This window comes from Aptenodytes forsteri, unplaced genomic scaffold, assembly GCF_000699145.1.
Source record: "Aptenodytes forsteri isolate BGI_AS27 unplaced genomic scaffold, ASM69914v1 Scaffold231, whole genome shotgun sequence".
Taxonomy (NCBI): domain Eukaryota; kingdom Metazoa; phylum Chordata; class Aves; order Sphenisciformes; family Spheniscidae; genus Aptenodytes; species Aptenodytes forsteri.
In genome coordinates this window covers 298,294-316,022 of record NW_008796046.1, presented here as the reverse complement: position 1 = coordinate 316,022, position 17,729 = coordinate 298,294, and the positions used below count along the sequence as shown (strand labels likewise).

Genomic DNA, 17,729 nt, shown 5'->3' with positions numbered 1-17,729 from the left:
TGCCCAGGGAAGTGGTGGAGTCCCCATCCCTGGAGGTATTTAAATACGTGTAGAGGTGGCACTTAGGGACATGGTTTAGTGGGTGGTGGTGTTGGGTTGACGGTTGGACTCGATGATCTTAGAGGTCTTTTCCAACCTCAATGATTCTATGATTCTATGATTCTATGATTCTATGACCAGCAGTATTTCGTGCACAGCGCTAAAACTGGAAAGGAAAGCGAAAGAGATAAGGTAATGTTTGCAGGGATGGAATTATTCATAATAGTATGAATATTCATACATATGATATTCATTCAGAATATCATAATATTCTCCCAGTTAAATTGGGAGATTCAGAGAGCCCTGACAGGAGTGCAGCCAGTGAAATCATCTGCTGAGAGATGCAAGGTAGTACATGTGTATACGGAATAAAACAATATATCCCGCTCATATATCATGAGGACTTCAGCTATGCATTAATGACTTGGGTAGCAGCATCTTCCAAAATCTCTGCAAACTGAGCACACTAGTGTATGCACAACACTGCTGCTCGACTGGACACCCCAACGTCCCAGGTGCTCATGAAAGGTGGATATTTTGGGGCAATCGGTGCAGGACAGTGACGTGCACGGCAGGGAGAATTCCCTTGAAAGCTGAACGGCGCTGTATCTCATTGTCCTTCCACCCCCTTGCACCTCTGAGCGCAAGCTGCTTTCAAAGTCAAGTGTTCAGGCAGCCTCTCAAACACTCAGGCAATAATCCTCCTACATAATGCTGGGTTGCACTGGCAGCTGACAACAAATGTAAAGGGCTCAATGTTTTGGTTTTTTTTTTTAATAATTTCACAAAAGGCTTATCAAAATATGAAGATATTAAGCAATGGTGACAAGAAGGACTGGATGAAGAACATGGAAGGGAGCACAAAGAAGCCAAACAACACCAACCAGAGAAGCTGCATAACGTACCCCCGACGCACCCACATTTCCCCCTTCCCTTCTCTCCTTTTCCACTTCAGGTGGCTGATGAGACGAATTGGATGCTAGGAAAAATTTACCCCGGTAAAGAAACAAAGGTTTGCATCGGTTTAAATTCAAGAGAAAAACACCATGCACGAAAGCAGTATCTTAAAAAAAGACAATATGAAAAATTAAATTAAATACCACTGTTCACCCCACCATATACTACAGGAACAAGGGATAAGAGAACAAAGTAAAATTCAACTGCAATTTACTCAAAGTTTGCAAAACTCACTACTAAACACTGTGCGCAAAAGCTTAGTGTGATTCAAGAAGAGATTTGAAGCTTAAAATGAATTCACATACACACACGCGCACATGTTTTAAAGGTGAAAAACCTAAAGTATCGGGACTTATAAACATCAAATAAAATGTATTAAAAGGATCTCCTAGAAGCAGGTTATTCCAAAATCGCTTGCGATGGGGCTTCTTGAATCTGTCATTGAATGCTGCAATTTTTGTATCCACGCAATAAAAATCAAACGGCCAGATGAAGGACTGATTAAAAAAAATGCATTAAATGCCGCACTCCGTTTTTTCAGACATTAACAGCATTTCGGCATTAAATCTGTCACCGCATGAAACCTGTCGTTGCCTCAAAGAGCTTGGGGAGGAACGGAGGACAGGAAGGGGACCTCCAAGAGCAGGTCTGCCCCCTTCAGATGTTACTGCCCAGTGAGTCTGGGCAGCACCCTAACCCTAACCGGGAAAAGGCACATTTCTTTCCTTATAATTCTTCTTTCCTGAAGATACTAAGTCTGAAGGTTTTCATAGCCGTGCTTTATTCTTCAGCGTGAGACGACAACTCCCGGAGCTCCCAGCACACTCAACTTTGGGAGGCAGGAAAACAGCCACACAGAAAAACCCAACGGCGTAACGTCATCCCATACCGAGGATTCCCAAGTATAAATACTGAACGTGAGGTGCTTCGGTTTGTTATTTTGATGGGGCTGCACTACTGGCAAAAACCTAATATGAGAGGACAGCAGCATTTGAAGCTCCGATTTGGTTCTCATAAAATTGCCTGGAGCTCAGCTCCAGCAAGACACCGATTCTTCCAGATGCGAGACACCTTTTCTCGGAGGCATTACCTTTACATTTTGATTCCCCCTGCTTTAAATTTATCATCCTGCAAAAACAGTTAAGAGCCAGTGAACCCATTTGTGTCCATTCTGAGGCCAACACTCATTTGCGAGCCACGGCAGAGTGATACAAAAACCCGATCGTAAACCTGGCGTTCGGGTTTTCTTTTTTAAAACCATACCTATTTCACAGGTGGGATTGAAAAAAAAATTTAAAAAGATGGACACAAAAGATGACAACGATAATGAGAACTGAAGGTTCAGCTACATGTCTGGCTTTCAAAGGGAAAAGCAGAATCAAAGCGGCAGAAAGGAGGAGGAACTCTTTAAAAAATATATATAGTCAAAGGCAGAGCCGCGAGGCATCCTGCAACGCTCTCCTTGCACCGGCGGCGAGGTCTGGAGCTGGGGGATGAGAGCAAGAACAACATATGTATATGGATAATCTTTTCCTCTCTCATTTTACCAACACAGATATTCCTACTATGAATTTAGTTAAATGATCAGGAGAAAAGTAATGATTTTACTGTTGCCCACACTACTCATACTATTGCCCATCTACACCCCTCGGTGGGGTATTAAAGGCAGCACATCACAACAGTTTCTCTAAACAATATTTGACTGGTAACCTCTCGTGCCCAAGCAATTCTGATTTTTTTTTTTTTTAAATCAACATTAGCACCAGCCGATTCCTACATGGCATTCGGCTGGGATCCTGCAGACACAAAACCTTCATACAAAAAAAGTAATTTTTTTCCCCAACAAATTATTTTAAGGTAGCAAAAGGAATTTTTTTTTTCCTTAAAGCAAGTTGTATTTCTGTTTGAGGAGAAAAATTTAATACACGTTTCCTCTTGTGTGGAAAATATTCTGATTGCACTACAGAGACCCATATTCTGCTGATACACTTTCAGTGTAAAATAACACTCAGGAAAATGAATTTTTAAAAATATAAAAGGCAGTAGAATATATACATTAACAGTTTCGAATACCTACACCCGCTCCGTAATCCCCAGGGATAAACCCAACAAATTCATACGCTTGTTAATTAGCTCTTATTGCCTGCCACATGTAAAAATGAACAGCCTTCCTGCCACCGCGGCAATAATCTGCAGTCAGGACGTGTTTTATCATCGTATCAGCTGCAGCCACCGCCGGCTCTGACAACAACTGAACGGTTTGGCAGAGCGCCTCAAATTACTGCCGACTAAAAGCACTTTAAACCGTCCTGCTGGAGCTTGACATGACAAATAAAGCAATGATTCATAACTGAATTACAGCGAGACGCTCTGGAAGGCAACGAGCAGGCTGGCTGACGAGAAGAACTCGCCATTCCTCCACGCCGGCGGCTGGGGGAAGGGAGTCCGAGGATGCTCCGGTGACATGCCAGCGTTATCAATCCGGCCGGAGAGACCGCTAAATGGAGGGGAGGCATCAAAGGAAGCAAGTGATGGTAAATAAGCTGCAGTGGTCTTCCTATACAACATCATTACACTCAATTACTTTCCGTAGTCTGTAAGCTTTCTGCCTATAATCCTTTTTAAATCAACAAGGGAATTGGCTACCGATTCTGAAATCCCACGTTATTTGAACATTAAATGCAAAGTATTTAGTAACCCAAAACCAAGTCCACCAGAGCAACCAAAGCTATCAGCTTATAAATCCCCATCAAAACCTTTAATGAACTGACAAAAATAATCCTCAAGCAGTACCTGTGAAACAACCCTCACAGTCCATTGACAAACCATTTTATTGTTAACTTGTGATGAACAGCAAATTTTTCAGTTCTTTTCCAGGCATTTTTGCTGAAGAAATACCTTTCAAACCTGACCTGCCCGTAGACAAGGCAATAGCATCCTGGCGAACGTGGAGGGCTGCCACGATCGTTTCCAAAATCCCTATTTTGAAGTCCCTTCAGAAACAAGACCGCAGCTTACACTACGGTAATAGATCTGTCTTGTACAGCGTGTGGAGGGTAGTGCACTGAAGTTATTTTTATGATCAGCTTTCCCTCCTTGAGCAAGATCTAAGTCCTCTCAGCGCCCCCCTTAAGAAAAGAGAAATAGGATATTGGCCACTCGAAACAGGTTCAAAGCCAATGTACAATTCCTAGATAGATCATTTGATCTACAATACTTGGTTTAGGTTCTTATAAATCATTTGATCTACAATACTTGGTTTAGGTTTCTATAAAGATGACTAATTTTAATTAAATCTCTTACATAAGCACATATGTATATCCAATAGTAGCCACCAACGTAGGCAAAGCTCGCGGGGTACCGCTTATCTTCCCTAACTATCTCCATTTAAATTTTTGGTATCTAAGCTACGTTACTGGTCCAGATGTCCTCCATCATCAATTGGAAGAAACTTCAAAGGCAAATTCACCCCATTTTAACACAACTGTCCATAGCAGGTGGGATGACCATTTGCTGCAGATGTCTGTGCGCGCCCATGAACTATGAGAGGAGCCCAGACAAGAAACGAGGTGCTTCACTTTTAGGTGGCTAAAGTTACAAGAAATCAATTCCCCCAAAATTGCCCTAGCCCTCAGACCAAGGCACCTTTCACAAAATGAATGGTGTTTTTGGAGAGAGAGAAAGCCGGACAGAAATATTGCTGCTAAGGCCCCCCATATATATAGAACAAAATGAAAGTGCGGTTCGTGATGTGCAGCCCCGTTATGCTTTTTGAACTTGCAATCTTGACATTAAGCTGTCTTTTATTTTTAACTAGAAATTACACACTCGGCTGTATACGAGACACAAAACACACCGTTCCTCCTTGTCCCCAGCTGTGACATCCAGAAAGACTGACAGGCAAAAGGCACACACTGCAGTGCTAAGACAGCCTCAAGTTTGTTTGGTTTTCTCCCATTTACATTTTTACTACGTCTAACTGCAGCTTCTAAGCTTCTAATTCACCTATTTACATTTCTTCCTCTCAGAGCAGCATCTCACTTATTTGCAGATTCATGCCAGCCACGGGTCTCGGTGTGGGGCTGAGTATGGCCAGCACCTTCACAGATCCTACGCATACTTCCTCGGGGAGGTTGGCAACCTGGGAAAAGCCTTTCACACCTGCAAGAGAATGCATCGGCTGTTTTGGTTGGAGACCACTATTTCCACCCTTTAACACGAAAAATGGAAAATAAATACGCGCAAGGAACCCGTCTCCAAAATGAGGGAGAACATTGGGCAAAAAGAATTTGTGACAACATTCTTAAGGCAGCTTTTGCTCCTCTACCAATTTGTCTTCAGCTTTCCCAATGTTTTTGTACCTGACCTCCTCTTCATTACATAACTCGGTCACATCCAAAGGTAAATAGGATCCTAATGATCTCCCATTAGCTAAACTTCCCAGCAGAACACTTCCAAAGAAAAAAAAAAAGGTCAAAACCTGCCATCAGTAGAAGGAAAATTTCAAAGGACTGGGAAACCAGCTAAGCTGTTAGCTTTTCCTACTCAAAATCTGTAGCTTGTAAGGATCCACTCCCCCACTGAAAAGCTGTACAACGTGGACCCAAGGAAAGGCTGTTGCATTAAGTAAGCCATAAAAGAAGTATAAAAGGTTAAGAACAGCTGGCAGCTGTTGTGTAATATCTTCTGACTGAATGCAGCTTCGATACGAAAAGAAAGGTATTTTAAATGACCAATGCTTCGTCCGTACACCACGAGGACCACCAGCCAGAACTCACCACATCTTGTCTCATTGACTCTGCTCCAAAGGGGCGCAGACCACCACAAATTGTACGCTTCTGTCCCAAATTGAACACGGGATTTCATCCGTCGAGCTATGGTAGATTGGGAGGCTTTGGGGACTATTATGTGGGATGAAAAGGAGAAAGAGGGAACCCTCAGCCCTGAATTAACACATGGGAAAAAGTGAATAAAGTCTTTTGAACCCCAGTGTCTAGACAGTGCCGACGTCTTTGTCTTTGGGAAGAGGGATTAGGACAGAACTCTGGCTGTGCTGTTCCTCATTTGATATGAAAGCCAGAAGACACTTTGGGCTAAAGGCCTGGCCCTGTTCCAGAAACTACTTTATTATGAAGGAACTGAAGAAAAGGAGGTCTGTAAGACAGGAGAGTAAGATTTCTGCCTAGCAGTCACAGCAATTAAGCAAGCCGTCTTGATGAAGAGGAAAAAAACATTGGAATAGAACCCAAAGGCTCAAAAGAGCAGGAGAAAGTAATTTTGAGAGTAGGTCAAGACTCCAGAGGGGATTACCTTTCCAGTTTGAGACTTAACACTAGAGACATGCTTCAAAAAGCTGACCAGCGAGATTCTGCTGATACCACGGATGACCCCATAACGTCTGCATGCTCAAGCACACGTCAAGTATTAAAAGTGAACGTTGAAAACTGTGCGAGTTAGGATCAAAAATGGCAGAACTAAAAGGTGCCTTCTCCTTCCTTCCTTCCCCTTATATTAAAAAAAAATATATATTTTAAAAAATCAGCTAAATATTTTGTATACCTGACGTTATTAGGTTATTCAACATCTCAACTTGAAAACAGCAATATAAGCACAGATCTCTGGAAGAAGGACAGAGTGGACTTTTATATAAAGTTTTCAAGAAAGAGGGCCTCTCCTCCTGTATTTGAATCGATTCCACTGTAGCTTGAACTTGTTTTTATTAGGCATTGGTACGATTCCACTCCCTCAATTACTGCACTATCTGAGCAGGTAATAGCCTTAAAATTGAAGGAAGGGCTGCTTATACTTGTTGGACTGAAATAGCTAGTGAGATTCTCCCAAATAAAATCCCTGCTATGAGATTGCTGGGTAAAAGTGGCCTAATCGAATCCCAGATCATATGAGAAACTTCAAAGATTCACTTCAAAGTGCTACTTCGGCAAACAAAGTAGATGAGTCAATTTAATGCTTCTCATACTGGAAAGAACCAATTCCTTCAAGTGGGGAAGGAAAACAAATGACGGCAAGTCAAAGACCGAAACATTCGTGGCAGCCGTGAATAACCGTCCTCGGGCTGCGGCTGTAAAGAGATGATGGGCTCACACTTTCCTGGCTGTACCGGCACACGGTACGATGCCCTGCGCACCGGTGGTCCCAACACGCCGGACTTATTTCTAAGGATGTGCTGACTGAGAGTGAAAAACAACATAGAAGCTCAAAGGCTTTCATTCCCACCCAAAAATCTGTCCACCAAACAAGGCAGACGCCGGCAACTCAGTGCCTCAAGGACTCAGATGCGTTCGGGGAAGACGGAAGGGCATACAGCTCTTTCAAGCAAATGGAAATGTTTTTACCTGTCAGAACCTGAGCTCGAGCCCGAAGCATTTTGCTGCTTCTCCGCGCAGGAGCATCAACAGCGACTGCACGGGATCGAGAGCCGCATTCTTTACCCTGCTTCAAGCGCTAACGATGTTATCAAGCTGCGGCAGGAGAAACAAACTTGGGAGCCTCAACAAACTGACAGATAAGTGAGGGAAGAACCAGCTCTTAAATATCTCTGTGCTGCTAAAGATATTTGTCATTTTAGATCTGTCTGTGTTGCTGTTAGGAACCAAGTTTTGCTAAAAATGCAGTTTAAGGCAGTTTCCATTTCCCTGAATATGCAGAGGACATTCACAGTTCAATACGCCAAAGTCCTCCACAACCACCATCACCTCTCGAGGTGCATAGCTGGATTCCCAGATGTCTCATTTTCTGTATTTAGCCATTCAAACGCATGCATAGGATTTCTTCTAGGGTATAAATGCACTACCACATTTTTCCAAATGGTTTTAATTCAAATAAATAAGTAAATAAACCCCAACCAAAAATGAAAGCAAGGCAGAGAGAGTTCCCCCCTCTCTAGGTTGTCTGAGACCTCTTACAACAGCTTCCTAATCCTGCCTCCAGTCCCCCCTAATCCCTTCACCAGTCTAATTAAACCCATTAAACACAATTCTGGAAATTCTGTTTCCACTACCCTTTCCTGAAGACAGCTGGACAAATTGCCAAGCAGCAGGTGTCAGTTGGGGTTTTTGCAGGAAAGGAACGAGTAAATACCCACTCTCCTATACTTGGAGAGTATATTTTGAATAGATATAACACTTCTGAAATGACATGCAACTACCCCACTCCTGACTCTCATAATCTTACCTCATCGCTCAAAATATTCTTTTACCTTTTTCCCCAGAGAAAAAAGCTTGAGGTATATGATGAATTGATTCAATGACACAAAAAAAAAAAAAACAAAGAATATAGAAAACAAGGAGCTCCTTGAACATTGGTTTCCCATGGAGTTGTTTCTCACGTCGATTGACTTTGGTCAAGTGGAAACTCAAAACACAGCTTCTCCCATGGTACAGCGTTTATCAGATCACTGAAGATTTTCTGGCACCTTCTGTGTGAATACATGTTGCCACTTTACCCACTTACAAAAAGTCTTCTTCCTTTAACTTGCTGTATTTTCATGAGACCTAGAAGAATTTAATCATCTCCGAGACTTCTCCTTCCCTTATCAGACTTCCAAAGTTTGCAGAATGGAAATGCTCACACAGAGAGCGTAAGGCATAAGCCTGATTTCTCTAGGATATCAGGTTTTGAAAAGAAATGGTTAAATTCTAATTATTGTTTTAAGTCTAACTCCTGATTCTAAATGAATCTAAAACTAAACTCCCCGCAGAATTGCTCTGCCTTCCCCACCACCTAGCTCCGTAATATATTTGAAGAAATTAGGTTAGCAATGTTTACAAGGCTCATGAAAATAAAATCATCTTCCTGCCAAGACTCAATCCTAGGACCTCCTTGCTGTTCCTCCGCCCATACCCTCTACCTGCCCTGCCTGCACAGTCCTCTTCTGACTTAAGGTGTTCCCCCCATCCCTGTTAAAGACTGGCTTTTCCCCAAACTCAAATAAAATGAGCCCAAATTCCTAGTTCACCTCTTCTACTCTAGATTACAGGCTTCCCAGGAAAGGGGAAATTTCGCCTGGACTGTCCCCATAGCATATCACAGGCCTTGTCTTACACTAATAATCATGAGCAAACTTAATATCTGAAGCAGAAGCATATGCTTTAAACTCTTTCTGAAAAGCAAATATTGCAGAGATGACAAATTATCATTAATGTCTAACTGAGCAGGCAAGGAGCAATCGTTTTCATTATAAAACTCAGCCTGCCTCATGAAAAACAAGTCTTCAGATATTACTGATTTTCTCTTTTGCCGTTATTTGATAGCAGAGAAGGAAGGAACCATTAGAAATTGTTTACATTATGAAAGAAAAAGCCCAAGCAAGAGGGAACAATGATGATAATGAGAGGATGATACTCAGCACGCAAGTGCTTTCAAAAATCCTTCAGAAACAAAGACTAATTTGGTGGTGAAGCCAGCACTAACACAGGTATGTACTTGGGCAGGCCACGCTTTTTATTTTAATTGCAACATCCTCTTCTGAAAATGCTTCTTTTTGCATCCATCTCTGAGCAAACACAAAAATCCCACCCAAGCACACGCGGAAACTTTAGTACCAGCTCTCATCGTTAGTCTCACTGAGAGGTGCAAACCATCGTCCCGCTGCAGAGGACGCGGCGATGCAGACAGAGCTTCTGGGGACCCGCACGCGTCGTCTGTTTTGTTACGTTATCTCCATAAAGAACCTGGAAACCCATGATGTAGTACTGGGTACCCAAAATTTGACGCTTGATTAAATGTTCAGCGATTTAACGGTTTGTACAGCTGTCTGATTTTTAAATTACAACTTGTCAAAAAAAAAAAAGACAAAAACCAATCCTAATCTGTCATTTAACAAATAATACAGGTTTATGTCTAACCCCAACCCTTTGTTGGACCAGGCAGAATGATAATCACAATTCTTTGCAATGGCTTTCTATTTTCATTTCCATTTCCATTCACAAATGGATTCAAGCAAGGACTCTGAACAAGAGGAAGATGATAAAAAAATCCCCAAACCCATCCTGGCATTGCCTTACAACTTTGCTAAAATGCCAAAAACCAGAGGTCCCTTTCCACCTTCACTTATCGAGACTCGGTTATTTAAAACAGAAGGGAATTTTCCATAGGGTTGGAAAAAGGCAGCACCTTGACAGCGAAGTGTGGGCATGCGCTAGTCCATAGCCCGGCAGCTTTCGGCCATGGGGCCAAAGGTAGCACGTGGACACGTTGTGAAGGGTACACCATAGGTTTAGGAGCCGAGCACGAGGGTATCTGGAGCGAGACGACAGCTCTCACTGTGTCCTAACCCCAGCAGAAGCTGGGAGGCTCTCTCCAGCAGTGACCTGTGGTACCCTCTAATAAAGCCAACATTAACATCTCCCTGCGGAGAAGGTCTCCAGTTGCTATTGGGTTTCTACTGACATAGTTAATGGTGAGAGGAGGGAAAAGCATACACCGTTACGCTTTCAAAGCTGCCAAACCTTGAACTGGCCTACAGAGAACAGCAGACAACTTCACCGCGCAAACAAATTACAACAGAGGACATCAGTATGTCATTATACACATAAAAAATATTCAGGAAACCAAAGAAGGCTTTTTGTTAAGCCGAGGAGCTTCAGAGGTATTCCACCATTCTCCCTCATCTAAGGACTCAAAATCTTCTGGGTCAGCTGGATATTTGCATGCTTAAAAAAACCATTTCTACAGCGGGTCACCGTTAGCAACATCACACGTGCCCACAGCCAACTGTTACAACAAATACGTACTACCACAGAAAGGAAATGAAGGCAGTATTGGAGGTACCGCACTGGGCAACCGTCGGCTCTTCGGTCACAAGCATTAGCAAGTTTGGATGGAAACCCAGTCCAATATTCTTTTTATAGAGCAGTTAGTGTGATATATATCTAAGACAGAAGGAAACTTCATACAGACAGATGGAAATCTTAATTCACAAACAAACCAGAGGCAATTATCAAAATTATATCAATGGTATTCTTTTTTTGCAGTCAAGCATAATTATGGCAGGTCTATTTAAAAAAAACCTAGCCTATGATTTGCATTTCAATTAATTTTCAAACTTTTGTGTGGAGGAACTTTTGATGGCTAGAATTGGGTACTACAGAAACTACCATATACTGAAATACACTCATAAATGTTATAGTGTAGGAATTCCACGTATAAAACCCAGGCGATGCTGCAAGGTCTGGGTTTTTTTCCTATCAGCCTGTACGAAATGGGTGAAGATGTAGGGAAAAAGAAAAAACATCAGTGCTGCCTGCGATGCAGTTTACAAAACTGCCATTACATTAGGAAGTACTGCACAACGGGCAAATCCAAGGCTCTTGAGAATATATCCTTTCCGAGGTTTACCAAGGGTGCCCACAGCTTACAACAAATCCTCTGGATATCGTTACCGCAAATCTAACAATACCCAGTTATCACATTCACATGTTAAAAAGAACATTTCTCTATTAAAATATACATAAAGCTCTGGCCAATAGCTTTACAACTTTATTGCTTATAATTGTACGGGGCTCTTGCTCTTCAAGCCCAATCACTGTATTTCACACTAAACTCTAATTATACAATCTAGCACGAAAAAGCCAGAGATACAGACCCTTTAACAAGCTTAGGCAAAAATCAAAGGCCCACAAAGGGCTAAATCAAAAGCTGGCTCACACCAACTCTATTCTTTGCGCAGTCAACCAAGACTAATTAATGCTTTTAATGTCAGTTTACCCCTTTTGGCACTATAAATCAGAACACGCAGCTTTTACGAGTTAACAAAAGAACCTGTGAAAGGTGTAGCTTATTAACCAAACTCACAAATTCAAATGCACTTAATCAGAAACAGGTATATTTAGCAGCATTGTACTCGACGAGCAGAATTATCTGCAGGCTGTACACAGAGAACATTCATTTATCAATACAAACAAGGCTGGCACACCGGGAAGAGGTGGTAAATTATACATCTGAAAGAAAGGCCACTGCTTCCAGCACGGCTTTTGTGAGAGCAGAAATGTGGAGCAAACACTGCGGGAAGGCGCTACAGAAAGGTGTAGGGAACGTACTGGATGTTTCCCTATCATCTTATCTCAGCCACAGAGACTGCAAGAACTGAGCACGCTACTGCACTTCTTCAGCAGGAATAGAAAATCGGTCCTCAAGGAGATCTCCCACCATCGCCCACTTCAGCAGCTTCTCTGTAGCATGCTGCGCTCGTTTCGATGCATCATTTGAAAAGTTGCCTCATTCGGGTTTTGCTTCTTCCCCTCATCAGGAAACACAGGTCTCCGTTCTTGTGTTGTTTCCGAAATCCACTTTGCTCTCCATGAAGCGGCCAACTGAGACCTTGACTTTGCAAGTCTGCCGGGCATCAGTCTGGCCTCTAAGAGAAGCAGCCATCACAGGGCTACAAAAAGATACCCACGTGGTAAATCTCAGTCCAAAAAGAAGTCAAGGCCACAAAGCTTTCAAGATACATACATTTTTTTTTAAGAAGAGATGTAGATACGACTCACATCCTAGACTCAGAGAAAGAAAAGAAACTCTAACTGCGTCTTTCTGGCTGGGTAGACAGACAAAACGTATTTTGGTGTGCTCTCCACATACCTCAGGGCAGTATCTACGGCACACTTTAATACACACATAAACTCATAGATCAAAAGTAGAAAGTCAGTCCAGAGCATCTTGAGAAGTCTGGTGTCCGAGATCCTCTCTGCTGCTTATGTCCATAAATCTTAGTAAAACCTTCCTTTGTTTTTAAATCAATTTTTGACAGTTGATTTTTTTCCTTGTTATGGGAAATGTCATCTTCCTAACGAAGTCTCACTCCTCTAACAATTACTGTATGTCAGCAGTATTCAGCCATAAAGAATCACGAAGCCGCTTTGTCAATAAAATAGTTCCTCTACATCCCAAACTAATCATCGTGGGATGTTCAGGCTGATGTTCCTAACCCGACACTCGATTACGATGCATCCCTGTGGCACAGCATCCACCACGCACCACAGACAGGCAAAGGACACCGCAGGTTTCACTTGGAGGGCTGAAGTGGGTATGGGAAGTGACACAGCCCAGCTTGGGGACCCGCAGTCACAGTTCATGCCTGTGTGATTAGCCGGTGACTCTGACCGCCACGATATACTGAGGCAAAAACATTAAAAGAGGGGTTTTTTAAGGGAGTAGACCTGACTAAGAGAAGCATTTGCACAAGTGCTACTTAGGGTGAAACGCTGGGTCATTAATCTTTATAAATTCATCACTTACGCAGGGAAGAAGGGTCCCTATGTGATATGTTACAGCGTATTTAGGCACATCACGGAGGGCGTTTCCTTTCACTGATACATCCAGCATTGCAGTAGTGTTCACAAAGGAATAAAAAACTTCTCAGGAAGTGAAAATTCCCAGTAAGCAAGGATGGGCAAAGTAATTACATATCCAAAGCCTTCCCAAAGCTATAATATTTGTGACTGGCGTGGGAGAGAGGGATGAAAGGGAATCCAACCAAAATCCGACACCTTGTGGGACTTGGACCAGTCTCAGCTGAGGTACATCTAAGAGAGCCTTGCTGCTCCATGACTCTCAGGCTGTGTGTAAAGATGAAGGAGATAAAGCTTAAGGGAAAGAAGAGTACCTACATTCCCCACCATGGACCAAGAATGTCCACTTTCCTGCTTCTTCCAATAGATGGCAAGAGGTTGCTGGGTAAAACCAAGAGCAACGAGAGCAGAAGAAACACAGTGGAGGGTTCTGCTCTTGAGGCAGCCGTTCCCGCTCGCATGCCCGAGCATGTCACACGCTCAGCACAGATCCAGTGATGTGGTTACGGTGGAAAACACCGGTCCTCTGACCTGCCCTCACAATCAAACCGATTACACCCCACAGACAACAGCAAGCGTTGTCTTCCCTCAAGCCCACCATCTGAATCAGAAAACCAGCAACCTCAAGCTAAGAGTCTCAGCCGTTCTCTCACCAGCTATTAGCTTCAGCTCTTAGGATGTAAGCCTCAAGTATCTCCCCAGTAAAGAGCTCTGAAGCAATAAGCAATATTCTTGAACCCCAATTTATGCTCCATCTACTTATACGCTACTACAGTGTAGATACAGCCACACTTCTGCCCGCACTTTCCAAGTGGTGCGGAGGAGCAGCGTGCTCCTAACTCAGAGGCGTGTTCACAGACACAGCTGTGTCACGGAGCACAAGCAAACACACACACTAAAAACCCACAACATGTTCAGATTAGACGGAAGGCTGTATTTTAAAACATCAGCAATGTTCTAATATGACATATTTCCTCCTCTAAACATGACCCAAAGGAAAGAAGGGAACAAGAAGGGAACACGAACCACTGTCCTTGGTATCACCAACATTAGACTCCACCAGAATCAAGGGAAAAGGATCTCCCTTCACTCGTCAAATAATCCTATGATGTCTCATAAGGATCCTGGGACCTACATAGGATCACAGAATGGTTTCGGTTGGAAAGGACCTTCGAAGATCATCTAGTCCACCCCCCCTGCCATCAGCAGGGACACCTTCAACTAGATCAGGTTGCTCAGAGCCCCGTCCAACCTCATCTTGAACACTTCCAATGATGGGGCATCCACAGCTTCTCTGGGCAACCTGCTCCAGTGTCTCACCACCCTCATCGTAAAACATTTCTTCCTTACGTCCAATCTAAACCTACCATCCCTCGGTTTGAAAGTGTTGCCCCTTGTCCTGTCACTACAGGCCTTGGTGAAAAGTCTCTCTCTGTCTTATAAGCCCCCTTCACATATTGAAAGGCCGCAGTAAGGTCTCCCCGGAGCCTTCTCTTCTCCAGGCTGAACAACCCCAACTCTCTCAGCCTTTCTCCATAGCAGAGCTGTTCCAGCCCCCTGATCATTTTTGTGGCCTCCTCTGGACCCGCTCCAACAGGTCCGTGTCTTTCCTGCGCTGAGGACCCCAGAGCTGGATGCAATACATAACTTGGGTGGATAGAAATCACCTTCCGTATCAGATGTTCTCTGAAAGGAAATTTATTCTCCAAAACAGAGCTGGCAATTCAAGAAAACTTAAGATCTGCGAACAAAGGATTTGTTCACGCTGCAGAAAAGAAAATCACTAAGTGAGGTAGTCATGTCCCAACAGCAGAGAAGTATCCATCACCTGCTGGCAAGATGCTTCACTTCATCTCTGGATTTGTTGCATTCCCCGCCCAATGAAGAACACCAAACGGACCCCACCAAACCGGCATAAATCCTCAGGAGACTAAAGATCAGAAATTTTCCATACGAGTTCAGAAACGTTGAGGTGAACGGAACAAATATATAAAGTCCAGGCCCAGTTAACCACACGCCAAATTCCATTCACACACACTGTATAAAAACCAGCCTAATGTAAAAGCACGTTTAAAAATATTTACATCAAACCAAACCATTACACAGATAAGAGAGGTATTTTTAGATACGCATGGATTTTACACACACAGAGTGATTAATTATTTAATTGCTGGAATTCCACTTAGGATTTGGGGGAGTGGGGTACTTCCCGAGCAGGAAATAACCTAACCTAAGTAAACTAATTTAAGAGGTCGGGCACACACACGTTCAAGAGTTTATCCATTTCTTCCACCTTTCAATTTCTGAACACTGTTTACCATCACGAGTCTAAAAGGGGGAGGTTCAATCCAAGATAAAGGCACACGAAAGTGAATGTCTGAAGTGGCTGGTGGAGATCCCAAGCAGGCCAGTCACAGCCTGGAAAGCAACTCCGATCAGCTTGAAGAGGACAACCAGCAGCTAGTCAGCCAAATCTCCCCAGGCTCCACCAGTTCCACCCTCGAGACCTCCAGGGACCAGGCTGGGAGCTCAGACACCTAGCACACACAAAGCTTAAACTTAAGTTTCTTAATCTGGAGCCGAAGTGGACCAGCAGCCCCTCGGACCAGCAGCTCTCTTTCTCACGCAAAGCCAACGCTTAACAACATATACTCATTTGAAAAAACATCTTGTCTTCCAGATCTGCCATCAATGCCAGTCCCACTTCTGCAGTCTGAGCAACTCAGCCCCCACCTCTGCCTTCTCCCTACCTCACAACCCATCAAACGCACACCCTTGGCTTTGCCCCTCTTCCTTCTGCAGCCCTGGACCTCTGTTTCTCAGGCCCAGAAAAAGCAGCATAGCCCCAACTGTGTCTCCTACTGTTGCTTCAACTTGGAGATATGCAGGGCAGTGTGCAGAAAAAGGGGACAGCAGCAGCATCAAAGTCCCTTTTTTTTTTTCCTTTATCCTTTTTTCCAGCATGATATTCAACAAAAAGGGGAAGAGGGAGATGGAAAGGGGCCCATCGATGTTGCTTCAAGATTGGCACAAGCAAGGACGAAGCAAAGCTCTTCTGAAATGCTTGGCACTTTCTGTCCCATCCCACCTCAGGCAGGTTGAGTTGCTGAGGGTGGGATGAGGAAGAAACAACAGTCTGGTTCTGTCCGTACCCAAAGAGCAGGCAGCTAATCAGGGCAGGTTTTTCCCAAAGCAGGGCTGGAGCGCTTCTGCGTGCTAAAATATTGGGAGGATAAGGGTCACAGCATGCCTCAATGTTCGATCCCGGTGCAGCGCAGTGGATCCAAGAGCAGAGAGCACCCGTCAGCACTTTGTTGTCTGTCTGTATCTGGTTTTCAGCAAATCTGACTTGAGTGGGAGCAGAACACTCAGTGGGTATCCTGGCAGCTGACATTTAAAGTTCATGTTACTAAGCAAGCAGCAAAATATATAAAAGGGGAGGGGTCAACCCTTTTTTTTCCATACTCCTGCATAAGAACAGCTGGATTGGGTCAGACTGACGCTTCAGCTATCCCAGTGTCTTCTCTGCAGCAACAACCAAGCGTGACTACCGAGGGGAAAATTTAAGCACAGGGCAGGCATACAGTGGCATTTGCCCAGCATACTTTCCAGCCCGTAACGGTGTGCAGCACAGGGATTTCCTGAAGTGATATGTTCGTATTTATTAGCTAGCTGTATATCATGTTATACCACTGTTATAACATATTTGGTTTTCTTATATATAAATGCCTAGAGGGCTTGACCCGTTCAGGTCTCATAACGCTAGGCACCATATACAAAAATAAATAGTTAAGACAGAACCTGCCCCAACCAATTTACAGACCACATTACACTGCAAAGTTTATATTTAAAAAAAATGTTTCTAGCTTTCTTTTATGAAAGGCTGCAACATAAACTATTAGAAAATAATTTGCCTGTCTACAGGCAAATGACAGAAATTTATACCAGGAATCGTGCCTTTGCCAACCCACCGGTTTTGACCCAGCTAGCGAACACAAGAAGTACTTTCTGCCTTCTTTTTAATGTAAAACAAAAATAAATTATTTACTAAGAAGATATTAAGACTAATAAACACTGAAACAACCCTAACTCTCACAATTCTTTATAGGAGCAGCACATACCTCCTGTGTATTCTACTCCAGTCTGCTGATTATCTTAGGTTTATTAACTTTATAAATCAACACAATAAAATACACTAGACATACAGTGTTGCTGGAGCTTCAGCTTATGCATTTCTTAGAATAGAATAGAATAGAACGGAATCATTAAGGTTGGAAAAGACCTCTAAGATCATCGAGTCCAACCGTCGACCCAACACCACCAGTCCCACTAAACCATGTCCCAAAGTGCCTCATCTACATGTCTTTCAAATACCTCCAGGGATGGGGACTCAACCACTTCCCTGGGCAGCCTGTTCCAATGTTT

General features: G+C 43.3%; 1 protein-coding gene across 2 annotated transcripts in view; it reads right to left on the bottom strand.

Moving 5' to 3' along the window:
• Positions 1-17,729, bottom strand: part of FAM168A (family with sequence similarity 168 member A) — a 224,614-nt gene that overhangs the window by 144,539 nt on the left and 62,346 nt on the right. The window lies entirely within an intron of this gene.